The sequence below is a fragment of the Camelus bactrianus genome, chromosome 8 (assembly GCF_048773025.1).
Source record: "Camelus bactrianus isolate YW-2024 breed Bactrian camel chromosome 8, ASM4877302v1, whole genome shotgun sequence".
NCBI classification, from domain to species: Eukaryota; Metazoa; Chordata; class Mammalia; order Artiodactyla; family Camelidae; genus Camelus; species Camelus bactrianus.
In genome coordinates, this window is record NC_133546.1 from 42,087,088 (window position 1) to 42,114,607 (window position 27,520).

Consider the following 27,520-nt stretch of genomic DNA (forward strand, 5'->3'; position numbering starts at 1 on the left):
ATCTGTATGCAACTGACCTTTATTAAGTTTATAATTTGCTGGGTTCCATGAAAGATATTAGGAATATAAATCTTAATAGATTGTCTCTGCTCTTGAGAAGGATGAAGTCCAGCAGTGGAGTCAGACATGTAATCAGTATAATGACATAGGTATAAGCAGAATGGGATCACAAAAAATGGGAAAATCTGACTGTCTGCTGAATTGGTGAAAGTTCATGAAGTAGTCAACCCTTGTGCTGGGTCTTGATGGAGAGGTCATCAAGTGAGAATGTGTAAGATATGAGCATTAATCATAAAATAGTCACTTCTACACCTCTCCCCCTTTGGGTGGAGTGTATTTCTCCTCCACATTGATACTGGGTTTGACCATGCACATTGCTTGAACCACAGAATGCATGTGCTGGTGTGATCTAGGGTGCCAACTTACATTAGGTAATCTGCCAGAAGGAGAACATACTCTGGGTAGCTGCTGGTCCAAGGAAAATGAGGAAACACATGGAACTGACCTAATTTCCAACCTAGAGCCTGGAGCCAAGCCCAGTAGATCCCAGCTGACCCTTGCCTGAAACAGAGCTGCCCACACAACGCATAAGAGGAAAACAAAATTGTACATTGCTATAAGCCACCGTACTGTGTTTTGAAGTGGTTTGTTATGCCTCATTATTGCCATATAATTAAATAATACAGAAGGAAAGTCTTGCTTGGTAGCGGAAATACCATGTGAAAGTACATGGCAATTACTTTGCTATGATTACACATTGGGTGACTATAAGGGAAAGATAGGAACTGGAAGACACAGTTTAAAGCCCAATAAAGAAACTAAAGAGTTGGACCAAATCCCATAGGTGGTGAAATGTCATCAAAGTGTTTTTCACTGAGGGAATGACATAATCATACTCCACAGAGTTAATCCTGCAACTTTATCTGGGAGGATACCTGCCAGCAAATTCACTCATTCAACAGATATTAATGAGCACTATGTGCCAAACATTTGGGATATATTAGTAAACAAAAATAAGATCTCTGCTCTCACCTTTTAGTGGAAGAAGATAAACAATAAACAATAAACAAAGTAAGCAAGGTATATGGTATATTAGAAAGTGGTAAGTACTATGGAAAAAAACAAGAAAGCAAAGCATGGGAAGGAGGGCTGTAACTTTTAAAAGGTTAGACTGGGTAGGTCTCATTGAGAAAGCAACAGCATCTTGGAATCTGCAGCATCAAAGATTTTAAAAGATTGGCAGCTATCATGTAGCTGCAAGCATCTAGCCAAACATTCCATGTAAATGACTCTGTAATTAAGGGTATAAACTGTTTCTTAGAAAAAACTTATGACTCATACAACTTGTAAAGCATCAGATAGGAAGAAGTTGTAGAACGTCATGGCTCCAATAGTAACAGCAAGGATGTCTCTGTCAATGTGTATATTGTTCTACTCTGTGATAAAGTGGTTCATAAATAGGCAGTAACTGCTGCTGTTGGGCCACCTGGCATCTTGTCATGAAACATATTTTCAGCACCGTGATCTGAGTCTTCACTGATGAGAAACGGTGGTTAATATGCATCAGGGCATATAGCAGAACCTTGGCAGTCAACCCCAACTTGGCATTCTGGAAGGTATCTTTATGCTGGAGAATGCAAACACTGTGCCAGGCCCTCCTCCAAGAAACAGTTGAACTGACTCAGCTATGGTTTCAAGTTGTATTTTCTGTTAATAGAGATGGCATGAAGTTATTTGAATGGTGCAAAAGAGATCTGAACTCCTTTCTTTGCTTTATAGTGGACACAACATCGATCACAAGTATCTTAGTGTTTTGTGCTAAGGAGAACCCGAAAGGAGCTTTACAGTGTGGATACTATGTGTAAGATGCTACACCATTTTGTTAGTTTCCTAGTTTGCGCTCTGAAGTAGCATGGATTTGTGGAAATCTTCCTGCAAGACAGTTCTTTTTTTCCATAGATAGTGTAAAATATGTTTTATTTTTAAAATTTATTCGTATATGTTTATATATGTATACATTTTTAATTGAAGTATAGTTGCTGTATATTATATGTTACAGGTTTCCAAGATAGTGATTCACTATTTTTAAAGGTTATACTCCATTTATAGTTTCTATAAAATTATGGCCATATTCCCTGTGTTGGACAACATATCCTTGTAGCTAATTTTGTACTAATAGTTTGTACCTCTTACTCCCCTACCTCTATATTGCCCCTCCCTCCTCCTCTCTCCCCACCGATAACCACTGGTTTATTCTCTATATCTGAGTGTCTGCTGCTTTTTTGTCATATCCACTAGTTTGTTATATTTTTTAGATTCCACATATAAGTTGTATCATTTAGGATTTGTCTTTCTCTGTTTGACTTATTTCACTTTGCCTAATGCCCTCCAAGTCCGCCCATGTTATTGCAAATGGCAAAATTTCATTCTTTCTTACGGCTGAGTAGTATCCCATTGTGTATATATATAGCATTATCTTTATCCATTCATCTGTTGATAGACACTTATGTTTCCATATCTTGGCAATTGTAAACAATTTTTGGTGCATGTATCTTTTCAGATTAAGTTTTAGTTTTTTGCAGGTAAATACAAAGGAGTGGAATTGCTGGGTCATATTGTAGTTCTGTCTTTTTAGTTTTTTGTGAAATCTCTGTACTGTTTTCCATAGTGGCTGCACCAGTTTACATTCCCATCAACAATGTACAAGGGTTCCCTTTTCTTCACATCGTTGCCATTTTTGATGGTAGCCATTCTGACTTGATATCTCATTATGGTTCTGATTTGCATTTTCCTGATGATTAGCGACGTTGAGCATCTTTTCATGTATCCTTTGGCCATCTGTACATCTTCTTTGGAAAAATGTCTATTCAGTTTTTCTGCCCATTTTTAAATAGGCAGAAAAAATGTTTATTTTTTTGATGTTGAGTTGTATGAGCTGTTTATATATGTTGGATATTAATCCCTCATTGGTCATATCACTTGCAAATATTTTCTGCCAAGACAGTTCTTGGTAGTCCACCTTGACACCTTCCTCTCCCTCACCCTTCATAATGCTGCTCTACTTAGTCCATCTCACCACTGCCGATTCTCTTTGTCTTCCCTGACATCAGCTTGGTACACAGCTACTCTCATCTCAGAGTCCCCCCAGCTCTCATCACAATGTGCATTCTTGTATACCTACCCTCTGTGCTCTGCACTTCAACCTGAGTGATCCTCAAAAAATGTAGATCGGATTGTCACTGACTTGTGTAAATATCTTCCCTAGTGCCCAACTATTGTTTTACCTTTCTCTTTTTCCGTCTTCTATTTTTAACAAAAAAAATTTTTTCCCCAGATTTAGTTGTTTCACATTCTATTTCCAACCTTTAAAAAGTTATTCTTAAATTTTGAGAATGCACATGTAACAAAGTCTACTCTTTGGATATGAGTTACAAAGTCACTTCTTCAAGGAAAGTTTTCTCCTGACATAAGCCCTCATAGTACCCTGTTTTATTATTTCATAGAACCTATTTTTACTTTACACAAATTAAATTATCTAATTTATTACATGTGTTTCTCATTGCTTCCACCTCCAACCTACCACCAACAAAGGCCATTAGCACCAAAGTCAGGGATCCTGTCAAGTTCATACCACATCCTTAGTGCCAATAATAATACCCACCATTTAACAAACATTTATTGAAAGAGTGGCTGGATAAAAGAATGAATGAATCAATCAATCACTCAATCAATAAATATATCATTCATGTACCATACTACAATTTACCACTGAGAAGGAGCATAAAACAGATAAGGAATCTCTAGCAGAGACATTTTATTATGTAAAGCAGAAGTTGTAAAGAGATAATATCTTTCACAAACTGGAATGTTATAATGTACAATTCAAATTGCAAATAATTCTCTTCATGAAGAAAGAAAGATTGAGTGAGAGAGGGAAGAAAAGAAAACAAGAAAAATACAGCAAAAAAAGGCAAAGCAAAGGAATCAGAAGTCTCTGGAACCTATCTCAGTAACACTGCAGAGACACTGAGTTGAGAAATAGTTGCAGGACATGGAATAGTATTTTGATATAGTAATTAGTGTATTTTTGTGCTCTAAATTAAATCTGCTCCCTATTTTAATCTCATGGCTTTCTCTCCATGAAAACAAAACTATGCAGTTGAGACATCTGAAGCTTACTGACTCTGGGCCATTGCAGGAGTAACTGACAAGTGAAGAGGATTCCGGTTGGGGCACATTCCTGAGACAGGGATTCTGTCATCTTTCTCCCATTCCTGAAGTGAATTTGAGGGGAGAGGATGTGAAAGAAACTCCCAATAAATGTTGGTGATTCTGAAAATAGACACTCTTCTCTTCTCAACTGAATTTTGAAAATAGCATTCTCAAGGAAGTGTCTGTTGCCATGGTAAGGTTCGAAAGAAGTGGTGGATCATAGAGGCATGTCTTGGGCAGAGAGGGCCTGAAGAGGCACCATCAGGTCTCCATGACCCTGGAGTGCCACGAGAAAGGGTTTGTGGTCAGCCTGGGCAGACGTGGATGCAGATGCCCACCCTGTAGCGTGGGAACCGTAAGACTCCTGGCAGAAGTGAGCATGAAGACCATTCCAAAGGGCCAGAAAGGATAAGTTATAGCTCAGTGGATACACCACTATGATAGAGGATGGCAGGCACAAAGCTGATGCCTGTCCCATGTCATGATGGCATGTATGTACCTGGAATGTTCCCCTAGAGAGAAGATGCAGGGAAAGTGAAATCTGGAATTAAGTGAATTTGAGCCTGAAATGATTGATGGTATTTTTGGAATGGCTACGTCTACCTGGACTTGAAAAAATTAAGTTTTCTGCCACCAAGTATAGCAATAGCTCAAAGTAAAAATTTAAGTTAAAAAAATGGTAGTTACATATTTATTTGCACATCTGAGTTTGTGGCTTGAAAATTCCTACTTGTTCCATTAGCAAATACACAGATGTAGCCAGCACTTTACAGATTTTATATTCTAGCTGCGTATTCAAGTAGCTGACATTTGTTTCACTAAAAAAAGAGAATAAACATAAATTTGATAAATGGCACTAATCCTTCCTAGAAGGTAATCCTGATTATTGGCAGGATAAAAATATTTTCCTGCGAAAAATACTTAATTCCCCCATCGTCTTTCTTCAAGCATTATGGAAGTGGGCAAACTTTCACTTAGCAAAGACAAATGCCCATATATGTAACGCAACTGGACATGCTTCAAGGATGATTCCCCCAAAACAATTCAGACACATACAACTCAGCCCTTTTGTATGCATGGAATTCTCCGTAGGCATGATCATTAGTTGAGTGACTCTGAGTATTGGGAAATTTTCCCACTTTCTTCTTCTGGAAGATCATTCCCTATACCAGGAGGGGAGTCCTCCAGTTCTTTGTTCCTCTGCCTCCCTCCTTTGCCCCTGTCCAGGTCCCCTTTGGAGATGGGGTATTGCAGTGACTTAAGGCCTGGATCATCTGGGCAGCAGCAACCCCCATTTCATGCCCCTGTGACTCCCCCACTTCCCAACTTTGACCCACAGCAGCATTCCTCAGCTTCCACTATGGAAGTTGCTCTTAGCCCGTCTTAGCCCTTGTCCACCATTTTTAAGACTAGAGGATCATTCTGCACACATTATCCTGTGGATCACATTAATTTCCGGGAGCATTCTCTGCCAGCACTTCTGCACTGGTACAGTTCCACGTCTCTCAAAGACATCACAAAGAGTAACTCTCAACATACTGCATGTTTGGGGCTTCCCTGGGAGTTCCAGCTTCTATGACAGTTCTAATCTCCTTCCTTTCATTTCTGGGTTCTGTACTCAACATTATGTGGATGCCAGTGTCTTTCTTTCTTTTTTTTAATAGTTGTGGAAAAGAATAAGGTAAACTTTCTAAATTTGCCCTAGGTTTGTCTGGTACTCAATGAAGAGTCCCACAGTCTCATTTCTCTCATAAATAAGCATAAATCAATAAAGAGTCCACATTTCCATCCAGGAATTAAAAAAAAATAGTTTTGGGGACTGTGGCATCATTCCTGGAGAATATTTGGGTTTGACTGAAAATAATATAAGTTGGCTTAACTGGTATTTCTGCATCGGTTTTAGTGAATCCTACATTTTTAAGAGTTCAGGGAAGACTCTGGTTTGAGGTTGTTGGAGATAATAGAGTGGCTCTGGAATTTGTACCCCAGTCAACTAAAGTGATCCATGCAACAGGCAAACCCACACACTAAGAGTGCTACATAGAATTTCAATTGTTTGGATGAAACATGAGAGCTCTTTTCCTCAAATATCTGTGGAAATTGTGTTGTTGCAAATAATACTTTGAGAAGAAGCTTGAGGCTGTTTTTTATCCCTCTTTTTCAAACCAGATATTTATTCTCTCCCTCTAAATCTCTCTCTCTCCGCATGTAACTGTGTGTATATATATAAAATATGTATATATGCATATATAAATGCATATACAATACATACATACATATATATAGTTTGAGAACACAAAATAAGATTTTCTTCCATTTTCCTAAGAAAATATTCTTCCAAAATATGCTTGTCAGCAGTTTTCCTGTGGCTGTATTTTCTTTACTTTGGGGCTAAATTTGGATGTTAATCCCCGTTAGACTTGCAGTTGACTTCAGAATAATGTGGATAAATTCTGCTTCAGTTAACTCCTTCTACATACCTGGACAATGTTGTATTTCTTCTCCCAATACTTGAGCAGGAAGACTTGCTCTCAAATATTATCTAGTTAGCTATTCAAGTGTCTGAGGAGGGAAGGAACAGTCAATGCCCAGGCCATGAGCATCTGCCATTTGGGAAGTCAGTCTCCACATGGTTTTCTTCTGTGTTTGTTGGAGACTTTTTTAAGGGCCTTAAAGGTGGAACATGTCCTTTCTCAATTGTGAGGGTGCCCCTCAGGCGTCCTTTCTTGTCTAGGGTAAGCCAGTCACTGAAGAAAAGTCGAGGAGAGGACAGCTTTTTTTGATATGGGTGCTATAGCTGCTGGTAAAATCAGTTCCTTCTTTCCTTCCCTTCCTGCCTTCCTCCCTCCCTCCCTCCCTTCCTTCCTTCCTTCCTCCCTTCCTTCCTTCTATCCTTACTCCCTCCCTCCCTCTGGTCATGCCTAACTTTTTTAGGTCAGAAGCTTCCTTCAGCAGTAGAAATAAACTGGGCCCCTACAAGAAAGCAAAGCCACTGATGAGATATCTGTGCACCCTTTTCTCCCAGCTCCCTGGCTGTAGCTTTGGTCTACTGACCAGCCATAGTGAAAAAGCTCTAAATAGAGCCCAGCTTTCCCATATTGTACCCATCCTCTGACACTTACATTAAGCTATATTAGTAAAAGTTCTAGGGTTTTTTTTTCTTTTAATTACCCCTTCAAGGAAAAAGATTATGCATCAACTCTGGGGGGTCTCTTCCCAGGTTATCCAGATTGCATGGAACCTGGAGGATTGTCTTCCAAGTATGTTATATGAGACTGTACTCTTCCCTTGTTTCAATAATGAGGATATTTTCTTTAAAATTTTAAAGATTTTTTAAAAGTATACCATTGAGTTTTGGAGAGACCATTTATAAGCTTGTGCTTTTCCCAACTTTCCTGAATGCAAATTAATTTTTTAATTGTATGTTCAACTCATATTTTTGATAATAATAATCCTTCTAGAAGGTGCTTGAAATGAGACAGGTCTTTGTTTTAAATTCCATTTAAGGCACTTGTATCAAATGGCCTTGAGCAAGTTCTCAACTTAATGAACCTAAGTTTTCCCACATATAAAAATGGAGATAATCTGGAAGAGTGTCCACCTGGAACTTGTTCTGATCAGATATGACATATATAGCATCTAGGCAATATCTGATATATAAAAGGTGTGCAGACAAATAAATACATTATTTGAAGCTGTTTGTTTAAATTAGTTATAATTTTCAAGTTTATTTTAAGCCATAGAGTATTTGGATATCCTGATTCTTAAAGTAGAATATTATGTTTATAAATGGTTGTTGATATATGTTCTCAATAATCATATTGGATGGTGCTGTATGAGCAAAGGAAACTACTTTTCTAAAGTCTTCTAAGGATACTGAACTTCCATCTTCTTAAAAGAAGGCTTCTGTGAAAATTAATCTTCTGACATTCTCAACTAATTTTCATATTTTTCCTTTTCTTCTATATTCTTCATGAACCTGTGGGAAATACTGAATAAAAAAGTTCTGTGATAACATCCATATTTGTTCTCCCACTTTTTAATTGTAAATAATCATTCTATATACTCAGCAATTTAAACAGGCAGGAGTAATTATAGGGTGTACTACAGAAATAAATTACTTTTTTGAGAAAAGGAATTGAAAGAGTCACTACTTTCAATTTGTTACTTGAAATTTATAAATAGTCATGTGCAGATACCACCAACGCATATGAAAATAAAGCAATTTTTAATAAAAAATTGTTGTATTTTACTTGAATACAAATAGAAAGCTTAGTTCTTGTTCTGAATGCCACAAAGCAGACAATTCTGCATGTTTCGCGTTGTTCAGTAAGCTGTTGGACAGTTTCATCTCAAGTCTAACTAAGATAGGGCTAAATCAGAAATTAGAGTTTATCTGATAATATGTATTCTTGTCTTAGACAAAGGCTTTGTTTTATGGGTTCATGTTACTTTTGACCAAGATCCATCAAGAGAAATAGTTAAGTTTTTCATAAAGTAGCCAAGCTACATGAAATAATTCATATACTTCCTGCTGTCTCATGTGTGTAGGAAGGGTATTTTGCCATTTTCTCTGGTGGATCTGTAACTTGGCTTTACAGTGAAGCAGGCAGAGGAAAGGCACTCTCCCAGGAGCTGTCTGAGCTGGCCACTGCCTGGGGCAGGAAGTCAGTCTAGTCTAGAAGGAACTGAAAGGAGATGAGCAGTGTGCTGACTCTTGGTTTAACCAGCGAATGTCAAGTGAGATGACCTTATGTAGCACTTTGTGCTTTTGACCACAGCTTCACAGGCCGTATTTCAGACCCACAGCATAAGATGAACAGAGGTCCCTTTGTGATCTCTGGAGTTTCTTACTTGCTTTCACAGGTCAGGAAACACGTAGGATGAAGAACAAGAAGTGCTGAGCTTCACCTGTCTGTTGGCCCAGCTCTGTGGTTACCTCCTCTCTACTCCTCTTCCTGTCCTGATAAGCAGATCCCTATAATTAATTTTAAATGAAAGCCAGGGGTGGCTTTCATGTCCATTTTTCATTGACAAATCTCATGAAATGTCTGAGATTTTTATCTCAAGGCTCAGAGGTGTGGAATAGAGTAGGGTTAAAGAGAAAAAAATTAAGTTAAATCAGACAGTCTAAGTTCACGTTCCAGCTCTCCCTCTTACTAGCTGTATGATTATTGACAAGTTCATCAATTCCCCTGGCCCTGGGTTTTCTTGACCAAAAATGAGGGGTAAAATTATAGTACCTAACACATAAGATTTTTAAGAGGCTTAAATTAGTTAATGTAATCTAAAGTACTTAGTTTCATAGATAACGTTCAGTAAATGCTATCTACTATTATTTTTAATTAAAATACTCCAAAAATGACTTAATGGAATGTATGTTTGAGCATCCACCTTCAAAACATAGAATCTAGGTTTCTAAACTCTGAGTATGTGACTTGTGAGAAGATACAAGTATCTTGGAATGCTCAATGTGAAGTCACAAGGTTGAGGGCTCCTGAACATTAATTTTTTTTTGTTGAAATTCCTAAAAAAATTCCCCTTTTCACTTATTTTTTCCATATTTATAGGAAAAATATAATTGTGCTTTTAACCAATTAGCAGAAAATTTCACTGCTCTCTGGTGAAGGCACCATGAAATGCAGATTAACTAACTTACCCGAAATAGTTTCCAGATAAAATACAGGGCACCAAGATACATTTGAATTTCAGATAAACAATGGATTTTTTTTTTAGTAAAGGCCTGCCCTGTGAACTATTTAGAATATACTTATACTAAAAAAATTCATAGGTTTATCTGTAGTTTAAAATTAACTGAGTGTCCCATTTTTTATTTGCTAAATCTGGCAAACCTAATCCAAAAAAATACCAAACTGTGCTTCTGTCCTGTGCAACACCAAGATAAAACACAAGAATATCCAATATTCTGCTTCCTGGTTAGGAGTAAAAAATGACTTATAAAATTGCTATTTTCAGTAAGGCAATAATCAGAATATAAAAATAGCTATACTATATATTTCAGGATTATGTATTACAAGTTATAATTATTAATTGGTTATTAAAGTCAAAACCATTAAATAAAAGCAAAAATATTAGGGGGGAGGGTATAGCTCAATGGTAGAGCGCATGCTTAGCATGCATGAGGTCCTGGGTTCAATTCCCAGTACCTGCATTAAAAATAAATAAGTAAAAGTATTAATTTATTCATTTCTACATCTAATATGTAATATATCTTATAAACCCAAAATCTGGACTAAAATGTCTAAACACTTTCCATTTTCCAATTGCAAAAAATATTTGCATTTAAAAATCATTTGTGTTTTTCATCTTTTAAAGGATACAGCATGATTAAGGGCACATAGAATATGGGGAAAAATCACTTTTAAAAGATCAAATGGTAGTACAAATCAGTGCTGTTACATCTTAACCAGTTCAAGAATGATTTCATTAACATGATGTTTACTTCAAAGATAATATTTAAAAATGTTTAGAATACAATGCCTAATGTATCTATTAAAGAATAAGCACTGCTATCTAATTTTTATAGTTTTTAATACCTTCTAAATATCCCACCACCTCCTCCATATGGATTTCTGTAAGTTCTTTTTTCACAATAGTCCACTCTTCTCCCATAATCTCCCTTCTCACCATAATCTCCCCTTCCTAGGAACTTCTGTACCCCAACTTCCACCATGTCTTCTCTCTACTCTTCTTCCCTATCCCCTGCCTACCTCCCAACCTCCTCCACCAACCCAGCTACCCCCGTCCTCCCACCACCTCCTCTACCACCACCCCTGTCCCTCCTTCACTGACTGCTTGTTTCTTTGGACAGAAGGGCATTTCCAAGAGTAGTGGTTCAATTACATTTGTTCTTCCTTCCCTGTAAAGCACCCTTCCCATTAACACCATATTAATGGCTCATATTGTCTTCTCCTGGTTGGTTCCAGTACTGTTTTAATGATCTTGGATAGATCTTCATGAGCAGCATGTGTAGATGTACCAAGGTCATAGTTGTCATGCATGGAAAGAAGTAACACTTAGGTTGGTAAATTCTTGTTATGTCATCATCTTTTTTAATTGAACTAAATTCACATATTTTCTGTAGAGCTATTTAATTTGAACATGCTTATGCATTATTTTTTAAATGAGAACCTCATTCAGTGACATGTATTAAGATGCAACCAACTGCTGTTTACTATGTCACATCATTATATTTATCATATTCTCATTTAGAAAATTTTTATATTGAAAAATTTTATCTGTAGTACAGAAGTAAGTTTCTGGATTAAAATGCTAAAAGCAGAGATTGAAACCTAGTTCACCTCTACAAAATTAGGATTAAGTTTTATATATATATATATATTTATTTATATATTTATATGGGTGTTTTATATGTTATTTGCATATAACATGTTATTTATTTATAAAGAATACATATATTAAAGACAAATATAATATCACATATATGATGATTTCTTTAAGAGTTGGATTGAAATATACTAATTTACCACTGCAATGGCCATATGAATATATTGCAACTATGCTATTCAAAGTACATTGTCAGAAATTATTTAAAAAATAAAAATTTGATATGAAGTTTTAATATCTTTCTTTAATATTAGAGTTTCTTAACCATGCTGTTTTGTTTAAACCATCAGTGGCTAACTATAGAAGAAGGAAAAATGGAATAATAAACAAAGATTAAAATTTTTAAATATCTGTCAAATGTTTCCTAAAGGAAACAAGTCTGTATCTTATCCCACTAAGTTCAAGTAGAAAAAGCTTCTCAGGAAAATGCTAATTGCAAGGTTACCTTAGATTCACTAAACATGTACTTATTAAGCACCTGTGTATCTTAGACTCTTGGAGGGAGGAATACAGAAGTGGCGAAGACATGGTTCTTGATCATGAGGAACTTCTAGCTAGAGGTTATATAAACCCACATACATAGTAATAATGAAAGTTTAGGGCTATAAGGTAATTACAACCAAAGTATCATAGTGGAGAGAGAATTTCCAATTGGAACGATCAAAGAAGACTTTTTGGAAGAGGTATTATATGAATTGATTTGAATTTTAATTGGTGAAGGTGAAGAAAATGGAAACATAATGTATTGAAATACTCAGTTTGATATGTCATAGCCCTAAATTCAAATCTTAATCCCACCATGGTATATAGACTGAAGTAAGCTACATAGTTTCCTCATTTATAATGTAAAACTGGCTGAGAAACAATCTCTAACAAACAGCTCATAGGTTAAATTGGATGAACAGATGAGAGAGAGGAGATAAGAAGTCAGAAGTGTCATGAGCTACAGGGAACCTGGGTGGGGTGAAACTCCAGAGGCAACTACATAAAGCTCTTTACCTAACTGAACTTCTCTAGGTAGCAGAGTGAAGGGAAAAAGGCAAGGAGTTCGGGACACTGAAACCTTGTCCCCTACATGTATTTCCCAGTGGTAATTCCAGGTAGCTCGAATTTGAAGTTGGTGTTTTTAAGGCTCTCTTTGCCAATTTCAAAGCTCTTCTCCTAAGAATTCAATAGCAATTCTGTGATATTAAAACATATGATATATAACTTTGGGAGCAGAATAAAACAGTAATAGTAAGCATGTCCTTAAAGCATACTAGTATATTAATGAGTATGAAAGGAAAAAAATTGAAATCAGATACTGGGGTAGCAAATGTGGAGAAATCTGATTCTAGCCAGTACTAATTACATATCAAAGTGTGTTTATGTTGTAGTGAAAAATAAACACATGCAAATTTAATATTTCTGATTTTAGAATCAGCCATCTGACAGTTTCTCTACACTGATGTGTTTTAGGAATGATTATGCTTATGGAAACATGTACAAATGTTGAACTTGATGAATCTTTATTAACCATTGGCACAGTCTTTCTAATTAATTTCAAAGAAATATTTTTCCTGATTCATTCTGAAAAAAGTAATTAACAGTTGGGTTGTGGGAACATCTTTTGGGGAGGTCATTGCTTTTGTTCTCCTTTAAGTAAACATTGATTTAAAAATTCAGCAGGAAGGCATGAAAAGGGGATTCAGTGACTTACAGTGGTGAAAAGAACTGGAAAAAAAAAAAAGCTCATTTTGTGGTTAGTATCTTTATTTAGAAAGACAAAGAGTCATTATGTTTTTGCATCTTATACAATGAAAATACCTAAGGCCAAGTGAAAATTGGGAAAATATGAAGAGAGGTAAATTTGATTCAACAATGAATTGTATTGACAATGACATTATGGATATATAATGCCTCTTTCCATAATTGCTAGTAAAAAGTCACTTTGCCAGCATAAGGAATGGAAAGGGCCAGTTACCAGATCAGTGCCATTAAGAACTAGAATTGTATAAATTCAGTACATTTTCAATATTTCCAGCTACTGATGAATTAAAAGGCATTCTTTCCTTACGAATGTTAAAATCACACACAAAAATGTATTAATTATACATTATACGGCCTAATGTAATTTTTTATCCTCTAATATCACAAGTTAATATAAATGAAAAGGCAGTTGGTCATAATGATTCAAGGCATACATTAAGCATTAATTTATTCATTCACTCAATTAATGTATATTGTGTATATTAAATTATTAGACAGATATATAAGTGATTGTGACATAGACCCAGGTTTGGAAATCTCTGGCCTGAATAAAATAACACTACTTACACTAGCTAATCTTAATTTGGTTTCAAAACAGAAAGACAAAACAGCAATCCAAATGTCCCTGACACCTTTCTGTTCCCTTTCAATTCAACTGCCATGAAGCCACATCTGACCCTCAGTAGCATGAACTTTCATAGGAGCATCCTACTTGGTTTCCTTTTCCCCATTCTATTTGGCTATTAAAATACCCAGGTTATTTATGTAAAGCCTCAGTCCTTACTCTAAATTGACACTATAGAAGATGTCAGCCACTCCAGTGATTTCAATCCCAGCTTGTTTAAAACTACATACATTATCTTCCCAACTCATCTAATGCCCTGCCCAGCTGGTCCTCCTCTGCCAAATCAAAATTCAGAGTGGCCCCCGTTTCACTCTCCTGACCACTCTTCTGTTGACTCCATAAGTTGGGCCCATGAATCTTTCTGTGTTTTTCATTAGTTGAACTCTCTCTCTCTCTCTCTCTTTTTTTTTTCCAGTATGTCCTGTTTCCCTCGTTCCCCTTACTGAAATACTCTGTCTCTTCCTGCCTGGCCACCTTTGTGCATGTTAGTCCCTTGATCTGAACAGTCTTCCTCTCATAGTCAAGATTCTTGCTTGTCTTGGTGGCCATTCCCATGAAAACTCTAATCACATCCCAGGAAAGGACTTTCCCACCTCTGTATCTCATATTCTTCGTGATAATTTACAACATTCCATCTTAAATTACAGTTAATTGTAAACAATGACTTGCATCGTTAAGGATAGAAACTAGATTCATTTCTTTCTGAAAACCTGACACATTCTGCAGCAGTCCCAGGAAGATATAAAACTCTAAATAAATAGTTATGAAAGAAATTAGTCAGTCCACTCTCTGCAGTTTTGTCTTGTGCTTAAAGGCAATTTATTTTCCCAACTGTTCAGTGGTTTTCTGGATATTTGTTTTCTCACATAAAAAACAATGCATTCATATTTTATGGAGATGGAAAATATTGAAAAATATAAAAAAGAAAATGAAAATTGCCCATTATTCCTATTACCCCTGGGTAAACACCTTCAACATTTTGCGCATTTCCTTCTAAATTCTTTCCCTATGCTTGTATGTAGGTGTTTTTGTATAATTACACATACCATAAATGTTTTTATAGTATGCTTTTTAGTTTTATGGTGTATCTTACAGATTTCCACAATTTTTAAAGCAGCCAATTCAACACAACCTTATTAATCATAAGTATAGATATTAGCAATAATGTTTCTGATGGTTTTAAGATATTTATTATAAAATCTGAAATACTCTAAAAATATTATACAGTTTAAATGCAAATCAGGGATCCAAGATAAAAGGAACTAAGATGGCTTGGTTTATAGCCTTATGATTTTATGTGTGTATAATTCATGCCTAGAACTTGAAGTGTTTGGGAAATCTCTAGTCATGTTTCCGAGAATACAGGACAAGGAGAATGATAATTGTGAAATGTGTGCCCTTTCATTCCTTAATTTAAAAAAAAAATTCTAAGCACTTTGGCCTATATTAAACACAAAGTGAACAAGACATACCTGGTGACTGTGTTTGAAGAACTTATATTCTAATTGGGAAAACACAATATATAGTTGAACAAGAAATGGAAATCAATACAACCTGTAGTAAGTGTCAAGAAGGAAATAAAAGGGATGCTGTTTAAAGAACAGCGAGAGGAACCTGCTTTAGAAACAATAATCAAGGAAAGAACCAGCTGAAAAGCAGGGGAACCTCTCCTGACAAAAGAACAGAAAGTACATGGTATTGGACAGGCATGCTGTCCTCTTGGAAAGGACAGGCCAGCTGTGGTACTGAAGGTGGCAATAAAGGGAAGAGCTTATGAGGGGAGTTGAAACCAGAGGCAGGAGTCGGATGATAATGGGCCATGGAGTTGGTCTTAGCTATTTTGCAAGAGCATAATGTAGTAGATCTAGAATATATCTAAATATAAAGTTTGCTTAGACAGTGATTTCTCCTATCATTTCTTCTTGTGTTTGTTTATATACGTACACATATAAAGACAGCAGTTAATATCCACAAGTCTGATTGCAAATGAATAAATTTTCTAAGTCAGCCATTTATATAGCTCATTATAAAAATATCATTTTTTTAAACTTTGGGTTAAGACTAAATGCATTGAATGCAGTGGTGCACACAGAAATGTTGATTGAATCTGAATTGCTGTTATTATAAAGATGAGGATGTAAAATGCAAATGTATTAGAGGAAATATATACCCAATATTAATTACAGCAGTTTGTATTTTATCTTCTTTAACTAAAAATAATTGAAGTAGGAATCCACGGAAATGGAAAATAAGTCTGAACATCACATCAGTAAATTACTTTGTTAATTGTTAACGCCATTAACATCTCATAGTAAATCACATAGATGATCCTAAAACGTATGAATTATTCAGTCAATTTTTAATCTGTAGACCATTTCTTACCATTTAGACTCTCCTTGGCTGCCTTCTGCCCCCATACATTTCGACTGAATTATGAACCTCCCTGAAGCTTAGTAAACCAGGCCAAAATGTACTTTCCACTAGTGCTATGGTAAACATTCCAATGCTCACATAATATATTCTACACCACCTCCTTCCGTCTTAATGCTGTTTTCAGTGTGCATTTCCGCCTACTTTCTTTTCATCAACTTCTCATTCATCCAGCATGTCCAGATTCGTGACTTTATATTCTGGCTTCTGGCTTTCTGGTGGTCAGGTAGGGGAGCAGCCCAGAGGCAGAAAGGCCCAGGCATTTATTTTATTTCATTTTTTGAGTTTTTTCTCCGAGGTCATGTGGCTTTTAGGGAGTAGGGCCAAGTGGGCTATGGTGGGTAGGGGTAGGGATAGGCTGAGCGTCATCTTCCTGAGGGATGGCAGATGTGATGATGAGACAGGACTCCAAGATGCCTGGGCCAAGGAAGTTCTCCTCTGCCCCCAGTCTCTGACCAGGGAGCTGAGAGGCCAGGCTGAGAATGAGCAGTGACGTCAGCTGGACCTACCTCCAGCTCTACAGGTGGCTGGAGCACCACCATCTCTATTTTCTCAGTGACCAGTTTCTGGAGTTGTTTAATTTTTCTGATCTATTGGTACCTGAGAGATGGGGATATTTACTTCAAACTAGATATTTCTTCAAGAAGGGAGAGAGCCTTTGAGCTGGAACTCAAAAGATTCACATTTCTGAGTAAGCAAGAGCAAGGAGAGAGACATTATAGTTCCAGAATCTCAAAAGCCTGCAGATATGTGGAAATAGAATAAAACTTAGATAAATATGTAGGTAGAGAGAGTAAAAGTTAGCTGTTAAAATTCTTTGGGGTTTGGAAATGAAAGACCACTTTCGAAGTAATTCAGCATAGCCGTAATGTCTAGGGAAGACAGGAATGCACAAAAAATAGCCTCAGCTATTTTATACCTTGAAAGTGAAGCAACAGAGACCTAAGAAACACACCTGCCTTCCAGAAGTAATTCTTTACTCGTGGTAAAAATGGAGAATATGGTAAGCTGGATAGTGCAAGGCTGCTTTGTCTAGGAAGGTGGGGTAAATGTTCCAGAAGTGGCCTTAGATCCACACTTTTAAAGAAAAAAAGGCATGCCTTGTTTCTCTGTGAAAGAGATGCTGGTAGGTGTGTGCTTTGAAACACTGAGCAACCATCCATCCATGAATCTCAGGAAAAAAAGGAAAAGATTTGTCTCAAGTCTCGAGGCCATTATATGAAATGGAGCAGTTTTAATCATGATTTTAAATTTTTTAAATTTTTCACATATTTTACTATATTCTGCTATTCCAAAATGCCATTCCTTCAACAACCACTATGCTTGATATGTTTGCCATAATGTACAAACAGCCAGACGGCTATGACAACACTGGAATTGGATAAGTCAACCTACCTGAGATAAAATGGATTCAAAGCATCCTTACAGCCAAAAGTTCTAAAACTGAGCCCCTCTGTCCTTTGGTCCCAAAGACCAGAGACTAAGCTTAGAGTCATGCTCCTGAGTGGGAAGCTCTGATCCGAAGCTTTGTCTCCTGCTCACTGGCTGCACAATCTTGGGCAAATCATTTAGCCTCTCTGTTAATTGATTTTCTTATCTCAAAATAAAAATAATAAAATGCCAAAAAAATGCCAACAAAATAAGGTTGATGAGAAATATATGTGTAAGTGCTAATGCACTTGAATATAGAAGACAACATAATTAATATGCTATTAAAATTATTTTAATATGCCAAAGCAATTCTTGATTTTCCAATGGCTGCCAGCCACTACAGTGTTAAAAATATATATTCTCTTGTGTATCGCTCAGTTGTATTTTGGGCCAAGCAATCCAAAAAGTCCAATTACACCCAGATTGTGTGCCACACTGGAGCATGCTGTAGAACACTCTTTGCAGTTTAGAAGTGCTTAAGCACCCTTCCGTCCCACTACCAACCCCAAGCAGAGCTGCCATTTTTCAGAGTCAGCTGGAAGTGTGATGAGCTTACAACAAACAGAATTTAAAGAGCTGAAGTCGATGAGTATATTCAGCATTACTGAGCTGCCTACCCCAAAGGAATGGCACAGTGACCCATAAGCAGGAACGAATGGCTGATGTCTTCTGGAGCAGAACAGTGATTTTCCAATAGTTGGCTGCGCAGGTTTGGAGGCTATTTGTTGGGAAACGTATCACATCCATCCACAGAAATGATCATTACTGCATATTCCAGGCTGAAATTATTGAAGCCAGATTTATTGGTGTATCATTTGTTTCACATTTCCTCTGAGAGTTTTTTTTATCTATTTATGAAATAGATAACCATTGTAGATAACTGTAGCTACACAAACACACACACAAAGAAAAGAGAATTATGACCATTTTCAAATTCTATTTCCACCCTTGTCAATATTATCCATCACTAATATTCAAATCCCAGGATCAGAATAAACTTTTGATATTGAATTTACATTCCAGGCATTTTTTTGCTCTTGTAATGGACATTTTCTGTTGGCACAAATGAGAGCATACCCACGTCTTCTGTAGTAAGAATGGAGGCAAGAGGATTTGTTAAAGCACTATTTTTCTTTTTCAAAATTGGACACCATTTTCACAATTCACAAAATTGCTATTACTAGATTTATGGCTTAACTTCACTGAGGTAAATAAGCACTTTAATTCCGTTTTAACTGGGGAAACATTTGCTAAGCTAGTCTGACACCTCTCTGGACATTATCTGCTTCATCTCCCCTAGGCGTCCGCCCTACAGACAAATTTCTCTAACATTTAGTGCTGCATAAAATGATGCCAGGAGGTTTTGCCCATTGTTAAGTAATAATTTTAGAGAAAGTGAAAAATCAAGATAATTATAAAACACACTTGAATAATTTCTTTAGGGGAGGGAAAGTAAAGGTTACTATATACTCTGTTATTTTAGCTGCTATTTTTCTAGCATTTACTTTCTGTTCCCAACCAGCTCAACAATTAGTTTCAGCCTCTCATTATAACAGAAAAAAACCATACTAGCCTCTCCCTGTTGAGAATGTCATTTTCTTTTTCTACTTAATTTGAAAGATCCTTGGGAGCTAAGTAATAGTTATATGGGAGCTGATGATTCTAATCCTCACCTGATTTCTACTTTTATGGCACAATCTGGGGAAATTACAAGTTTCAAGCATCTCTTTTATGAAGTGATTGGAGCCACTCTTTAGGCTTAGTTATATAGTTACATATCTTGAACTCTAACAGATGTGTGAAATATATAATATGTAGCTAATTATATGTGTGTGTGTATATATATATATATATATATATATATATATATATATATATATATATATATATAGTTCCACATATACCATCAAATTTGTTAACATACATGAGTTACTCAAACAACTTTGACTAATGTTGTTACTACCATCCTTTTTAAAATACTTTTTCACTTTGGAAATATTTACAAAATTTTCAGAAAAAATAACAAAGAATTACCCATAATTTTAACTGGCTAACTGCTATTAGCATGTTTACAATATAAAACTCAGATCTCAATCTGCCTCTAAACTGAATTTATTCTGCTCTTCTCTCACACGCATCTCCTAGAATTTTAGACCAATTTCAATTCCCAAAGCCTCTCCAGCTTACCTTTGAGACTATTCAGGAGGTCTCACAAATATTTCCAAGTTCAGGACTTGGGTCACCAGGAGGGAGCCCCTAAGGGGATCAATGGTTCCTGCTCTGATCTCGCTGCAACAGCTGCTTTAGAGACACTCCATTCCTCCCCACCTTTTCATTATTGCCATTGAGCCTGCTCTGGGGCTGTCAATTGCTGATGGTGATACAGCATCACTATACAGCGGACAGCTTTGCCTCCCATTGCTGCCAAAGTTCCTGGCACCAACTTTGCTGAATCCACTCATGCTGACTTGCATTTTCAGTCTCCCAGAGATTTTGGTAAGATGGCTGGGATTCTAGATTCTTCTTTTAAGATGAAGTATAAATCCCCAAAGACAGGGCCAGAGGGTAAGAGTTCTGGTGATGATACTGGTAGCCGTGGTAGTCATCCTCATGTGCATTGTACTCTGAAGTATCCCCCTCACTCCCAGCTTGACCCAGTGTTCTTAAGTCTCTTCTTTGCCAGTTTACGTTGTTTGTTGCCAGGCAGTCTTTCAAAAGAGATGAGCTCTATTGGACCTCTCTGGTAGGCACAACATAGGCTCATGCTATGACACTACTATGGGTATGTTTCCCTCCATTCTGTTGTATTTCATTCAGGAGTACCATCTGCATTGTGCTTAGAACTAAGGATACCAAAGAAAATAAATCAGTTACAGCTACAGTGGCATAAAAAGCAAATATAGGCAACTATGTGAGTCTATAGAATGGGAATCTAATGTTAGGCAAGGACTGCAAATCAGCACAGCCGTGTGTGTGTGTGTGTTGGCTTACGTCTCTGTTTTGCTCCTGGTGTGCCTACTCCATTGTGTCATATGGAATGACTTCCTCCACTTACTTAAACTGCCTACTGGGCCCCTTCATGCTGTAGAGAATGAACTTTTAACTACTAAATCAACATTTTCCAAATTGTTGGCCCTGATCCATTTATACGGTCATGAAATCAATTTAATGAATCTACTGCCCAGAATATTTGTTTTGGTTAATACAATAGGGAAAATGATAAAACATATTAGAGTATATCATAGCTAGGAAAGACGGATGTTTGGCAAACTTTTTGTTTCAGTAAAATATGTGTGTAAGTGTGAATTGGTTGTAATGTAAAATCTAATTTTACTTTTTCGGATCAAGAATATTTGAGAAAGACAGTATTATTCTATATTGACTCTCTGGCTAGAAAAACAGAACAAAGTCCAATATCATTGTTGCATAAAGAGTAAAGGGAAGGCTAGTTGATGGATTTTTAGAGAGGTAGGTGGGACTTGGACGATGGAAGATTTTGTAGGCTCTGCTGAAAACTTGAACATAATTTAGGGGCAGTGGAAAACTATTAAAGGCATTTATTTAAGAGAGTAATATAATATGCATTTTTCAAAGATCATTTGGGAATAAAGTGAGAAAAGAAATGACCAGACATACTGGTGAAGAGAATATTGCAATTATCCAGGGAAGCCTTGGAAAAAGGTATGGCAGTGACTATGGAGAAAACTGGAAGGAATTTAGTGGTATTTTGGGGGGAAGAAAAGACAAAAAGTATATGATTTTTCTTTGCTTAAATTTGCATACCATTAACTAGAGTATAGATCCAATTTTTAATTTTATGTTTCATCATAAACATTTAACACAGTTATAAAATATTACTTAAATGAGTTTTTAAATATGTAATATTTAGAGCCATTAGCTACAATTTTTATGACAAAAGTAATGCATACTACTTTTTGTCGCAGTATAGTTGATACATAACGTTTCAGGTGAAAAGCAAAGTGATTCAGTTATATATATATATATTTATATACATATTTCAGATACTTTTCCCTTATAGGTTATTACAAGATACTGAATACAGTTCCCTGTGCTATACAGGAGGTCCTTGTTGTTTATCTATTTTATATATAGTAGTGTGTATCTGTTAATCCCAAATTCCTAATTTATCCCTCTCCCCTTTCGCCTTTGGTAATCATTAAGTTTGTTTTCTATGTCTGCATGTGGTCTATTTCTGTTTTGTTAATAAGTTCATTCATATCACTTTTTTCAGATTCTACATATAAGTGATAATATATCTGTCTTTCTCTGTCTGACTTTACTTAGTACGAAGATTTCTAGGTCCATCTATGTTGCTGCAAATGGCTTTATTTCATTCTTTTTTATGGCTGAGTAACATTCCATTGTATGTGTATACATATACCACATCTTCTGTATCCATTCATCTGTCAGTGGACATTAAATTGCTTCCATGTTTTGGCTATTATAAATTGTCTCTTAAAAAACTAAAAACAGAGTTACCACATGATCCAGCAATCCAACTTCTGGGCATATATCCAGAAAAGACAGAAACTCTAATTTGAAAAGATACATGCACCTCAGTGTTCATAGCAGCACTATTTACAATGCATACTATTTTTAAGGAGTGAAATCTGCACAAGAAGATTTATGCAGTAAAAATAAATAAATAAGTAAAAATCATATGTTAGCGCTGATTCTTCATACTTAGAGGATAAGCCAGCACCTGTTATAACTATAGGCAGCATTGTTTCTGCTACTCATTCAGTACGCTGATAACTGCTCCTTAAGATTCTCATCCCAGGAATAGACTACAGGCCTGCAGTGGCCCTTAGTGCCTAGAGTGTTTAACTATGTAAAATATTTTGAGTTACAGAATCATTATATATATAAAATAAGAATGTTTAGCACATTTTAAATGATACATGTTATCCACCTTTATTTCTCTAAATTATTATGAATACAAATAAAAGTGTTTCCCTTGTTTTTATTAACATCATGAGATAAGAAATTATGCTAAAATTAAGGTAGAGAACTTGCTCATTGAAAATGAATTTTTGTAAATAAGCTTGAATACAGGTAACTGATTTTAAAACAGCCTTACTGCTTCACTATTGAAGGAAAGGAATAATTGATTAAGTATATCTGTATGTATAAGTACATATACATCTTTTATATACACATATGTGCATGTATACATATGTATATGAATTTATATTGGTCACTCATAATTTCGTATTAGTTTGAACACATATAAATATATACAAGCAAAGTCTTAGATGAAATAAAAATATGCTAGAGTCTGTCTTTTCTTCATTATTGTCTTCTTGCCTTCTTTGCTGACGATTAATTGATTGTAAGTGTGTAGGTTTATTTCTGGGCTCTCTATTCTGTTCCCATTGATCCATATGCCTGTTTTTGTGCCAGTACCACACTGTTTTTATTGCTGGAGCTCTATAGTAGAACACAAACAATAAATGCTGGAAAGGGTGTGGAGAAAAGGGAACCCTCCTACACTATTGGTGGGAATGTAGTTTGGTACAGCCATTATGGAAAACAGTATGGAGATTCCTTAAAAAATTAAAAATAGACTTCCATATGATCCAGCGATCCCACTCCTGGTCATATATTCAGAGGGAACTCTAATTTGAAAAGACACATGAACCCCAGTGTTCATAGCAATACTACAACAGCCAAGACATGGAAACAACCTAAATGTCCAATGACAGATGAGTGGATAAAGAAGTTGTGATACATTTATACATTGGAATACTACTTAACCATAAAAAAGAACAAAATAATGCCATTTGCAGCAATATGGATAGACCTGGAGATCATTATACTAAGTGAAGTAAGCCAGAAAGGGAAAGAAAAATACCACGTGATATCACTTATATGTGGAATCTTTAAAAAAAAAAAAAAGACACAAATGAACTCACTGAAAAACAGAAACAAACTCACAGACATAGAACAAACTTATGGTTAACAGGGGCAAAGAGGGTGGGAAGGGATAAATTGAGAGTTCAAGATTTGCAGATACTATTATATGTAAAATAGATAAACAACAAGTTTATACTGTATAGCTCAGGGAACTACATTCAGTATCTTATAGCAACCTATAGTGAAAAATAATGTGAAAAGGATAATATGTATGTATATGGATGACTGAAACACTGCACACCAGAAATTGGTGCAACACTGTAAACTGACTTTAGTTCAATAAAAGAAATAGTAAGAAAAGAAAAAACAATTTTAAATGCCAGAATCATGTGAATAATCTATGCTTGCATCCAAACAGTAATGTGTTTTAGCTTGAAATGCTAATAAAAATTTAAGAAATCGCACTCAGATTTACTCTGTTTTCAAAATTATACACAAAATAATAATAAAAGTCATCATTATTGAGTCATAGCCATTACCAGGCATTGTACTAGAAATTTTCAACATATTACCTCATTATTTCTGAAACAATTCAGTGATGTAGGTATTATTATCTCCCTTTTAAAGGTAAGATAAAGGAATGAGAAATAGCAATGCTTGGTGAATCACAACGAAGGTAAAATGCTTCTCACCTTAGTGTTAAAATACCCTATGATTTAGCACCAAAATGGATATGCATTTCTCAAGCAGAGCTATTTGAAGATGCAAAATGTAACAATTTACTCCTGTTGACAATGATGAAAATATCCTTTTACTCTACCTTCCTTTGTACTTTGTAATTTCACTATACATATCATTTATCATGCAGCTCTATTCTCTCTTTTTCTGTGCCAAATAAATGTGTCACACTTTCACATTTGGGTTCAAATAAACTGCCATATATAATGATATTTCCATGTGTATGTGTCTTGCCTCACCAGATAGACTTTATTTTCACTGTGGGCAGACTGTTAGCTATGTAGTGAACTCTATGTGCAGAGTACATAGGTATTAATTGAATACCCATTGCCTAATAAGCATATTTTTTAAGAGTGTTACCAGAGACATGTACTAGGTTAGCAACTGCTCAGTCTTTCAACATGAAAAATTTAGTAACTTTGAAGTACATTTACTTTATTAAAGTAAATATCTCTGCCTTTCAGTGGTTAGGTCCTTTTTCTGCTTGGAGGTTATGCAAGACTAATGGTAATATTTTTAATATTCATTAGCTTACCAGACAGACTTCATGAGGATCACAGAATTATTGATCTAGATATATTTTTTCTTCCAAGTGCCAATTTACAGACATACAATACACAAATAAAGAAACATAAAATATGTACCAAAATATTGTACTTCTTAGCATCATTAAAAAGAACAAAAACTACCACTTTACAGTTGGAAAAACTCAATACATATTGAAGAGTAATTTATCACTTATAATTTTTAAAAGCCCTATAATGTTGGGTTAGCCTACACAGAAATAATACTTTTAATGAATATTAAACCCTCGTTCATACATGCTCGTATATAAAATATAGATATTATTTAAACATTCTTTTGTTTGGGAAAATCATAAAGCATATTTTTCTCATTTTAAGCAAAGTACAAAGTTAACAATGTTATTAGAGATGAATGTCAACTTTGAATAAATAACAAGTACAATATGAAGCAGTTTACTCTGAGTGAGAGTAACTTTCATTTTTGCATGGCTCTGAACTCGCAGAGATTTTTGATGACCAAGAGGCCCTTTAAGACACAGCTGCCTTTTCTAGAATGTTAAATGCTTGGACTTGACCCGAAATAGTCCACATACCTGTAAACAGAGAACAGGATTCATCATATACTAGGAATGCAGGAAAATGAAGCGCAGGGAAGGAAAACACACATGGCGTTTCACATGGCACGTCATGGGGCTAAACTGCCCGTTGTATTCAAACTGAAGATGAAAATCCAGAGCTTATGTAAAGTTAAAGGCCTAAAACAATAATAAAAGCCACCGAGGGTTTCTCAAGCTTCTCCCAATTCTGATATATTGAACTGATTCAAATGGAGTTCAGATTGAGAATATGAATATTTAATTGGTTAATCCTTGAGTCAGATTTCACTTCTCTGCAGCTCAAATTCTAAATATAGATGGGAAAAAGGAAAGAGCTAAATTTAATTCGGCAGACAGGATGCACATTTAAAGAACTCACTGAAATGATAAGTGTAACTTTATGGATTATTCATATGCAAAAATAAGGCATTTATGCACAAACACATATATACAAGTACACACACAGTCTCTCTAATTAGCTGTATGATGAATCCTAGGACTATCTGAACTGTAACTTTCAGGCAAATGGATTCAAGTGCAAAGCATTATTGCCTCAACCTTGGGACACCTATTTTGTTTTTCTCTATGGTTTGTTTTGGGGACTAGGTTATAGAGGGTAATTTGACAGAAATATGAACTTCAGACAAAGCTTTACTATTATAACCTGCCTTCAGTGTATCAATTTTCAGAATTGAAATACAAGCTTACTCTGTCTTCCCACAAAAGGCTATTTAAAAATTTAACTGGAACTGACAATAATTTACCGTATCTTCTTGCATATAATTAAATGTACAAGAGAGAAAAAGGTCCCTCTTGAAGAATTAGATTACTTATTTCACTTTTTAAAGGAATTTTAGAAGAAAGATGCTGATAATTTATCCTAAAATATGTGCTCAAAATATTTTGTTCTATTAAATGATAAGAAATTACCTGTTTCTTACTTCCCACCTTATGAATTAGTTCAAATAGAAATTACATGAAATTTCAAAAGATTCATTCACCTCTTAGCCTATGACTTTTATAAGTTACAATTTCTGTGTTTTTAAAGCAATATAATAATTTTACATTTTGATCATTACTCAATACAGAATTACATAATTTCGCTGGGGAATCTATGAAGAAGGAAACATTTATTTACTATAAAGTAGAATAAACCCCCACAATTCTTTTTCTCAAACATCCACTATGACTTTTGAATTCTGCCCTATAATTTCCTCTCAAATTAACTTCCTCCTTACATTTCTTGCATTTAGTCATTCATAGAATACTTTTTTTCAGTGTCCCCTGTGTTTCAAGTACTAGACTATCCTCTAGGGGTACAGAAATTCAAACAAATAACTTCCAGCAGCTGTAGGAGACATTTAAGAACTGGCAATAACAACATAATCGAGAAAGTGTCCAAGGTAGAGGCTCACAGTCACGAAATTTCTGAAGTTACCTGGCTTCATCCAAGAAAGTTAGAGAAGTCTTGGAAGAAAAAGTAATATTTGAACTGACTCTTTAATGACAAGTATTATTTAAGAAGGTTAACCAGGTAAGTAAAGCTGTTTCAGGTAAAGGAAACACTATCAGAAATCACTCACAGGTACACAGGAGCATACCTCACTCAGGAAACTGCGAGAATTCCTGTAAAGCTGGTTAAGAATTATCCCTTGAAGTTTAGCAAGAGGTTAAAATAGAAGTGAATAAAGGGGACAGATCATAAGGGTCATTATAAACATTCTAAAAAGTTCGGACTTTCACCTGAATGCAAAACGGAGCCACTGAATGATTTTAAGCAGAAGCTAATAAGGTTTATTTATTGTAAAGATCACTCTGACATTGTGTGGTGGATAATCTGATAGAATGGAATCAGAGAACTCAACTAAAAAGCCATTCTAATTTCCTAGGTAAGAAATAAAGCAGCCTGGGCCAGTGAAGTCCAGCTGGAATGTGGAGCAGAAGATAGATTTGAAACAGAAGACAGGACT

At 35.7% G+C, this 27,520-nt stretch overlaps 1 long non-coding RNA gene across 1 annotated transcript; it reads right to left on the reverse strand.

The window, feature by feature from the left end:
- Window positions 1-13,185: 13,185 nt before the first annotated feature.
- LOC123619777 (uncharacterized) lies at window positions 13,186-25,839 on the reverse strand. Its single transcript, XR_006728446.2, has 3 exons — window positions 25,548-25,839; window positions 20,003-20,658; window positions 13,186-18,701 (listed from the first exon to the last, which is right to left on the reverse strand). It is a non-coding gene; the product is annotated as an uncharacterized LOC123619777 (long non-coding RNA).
- Between the last annotated feature and the right edge of the window lie 1,681 nt (window positions 25,840-27,520).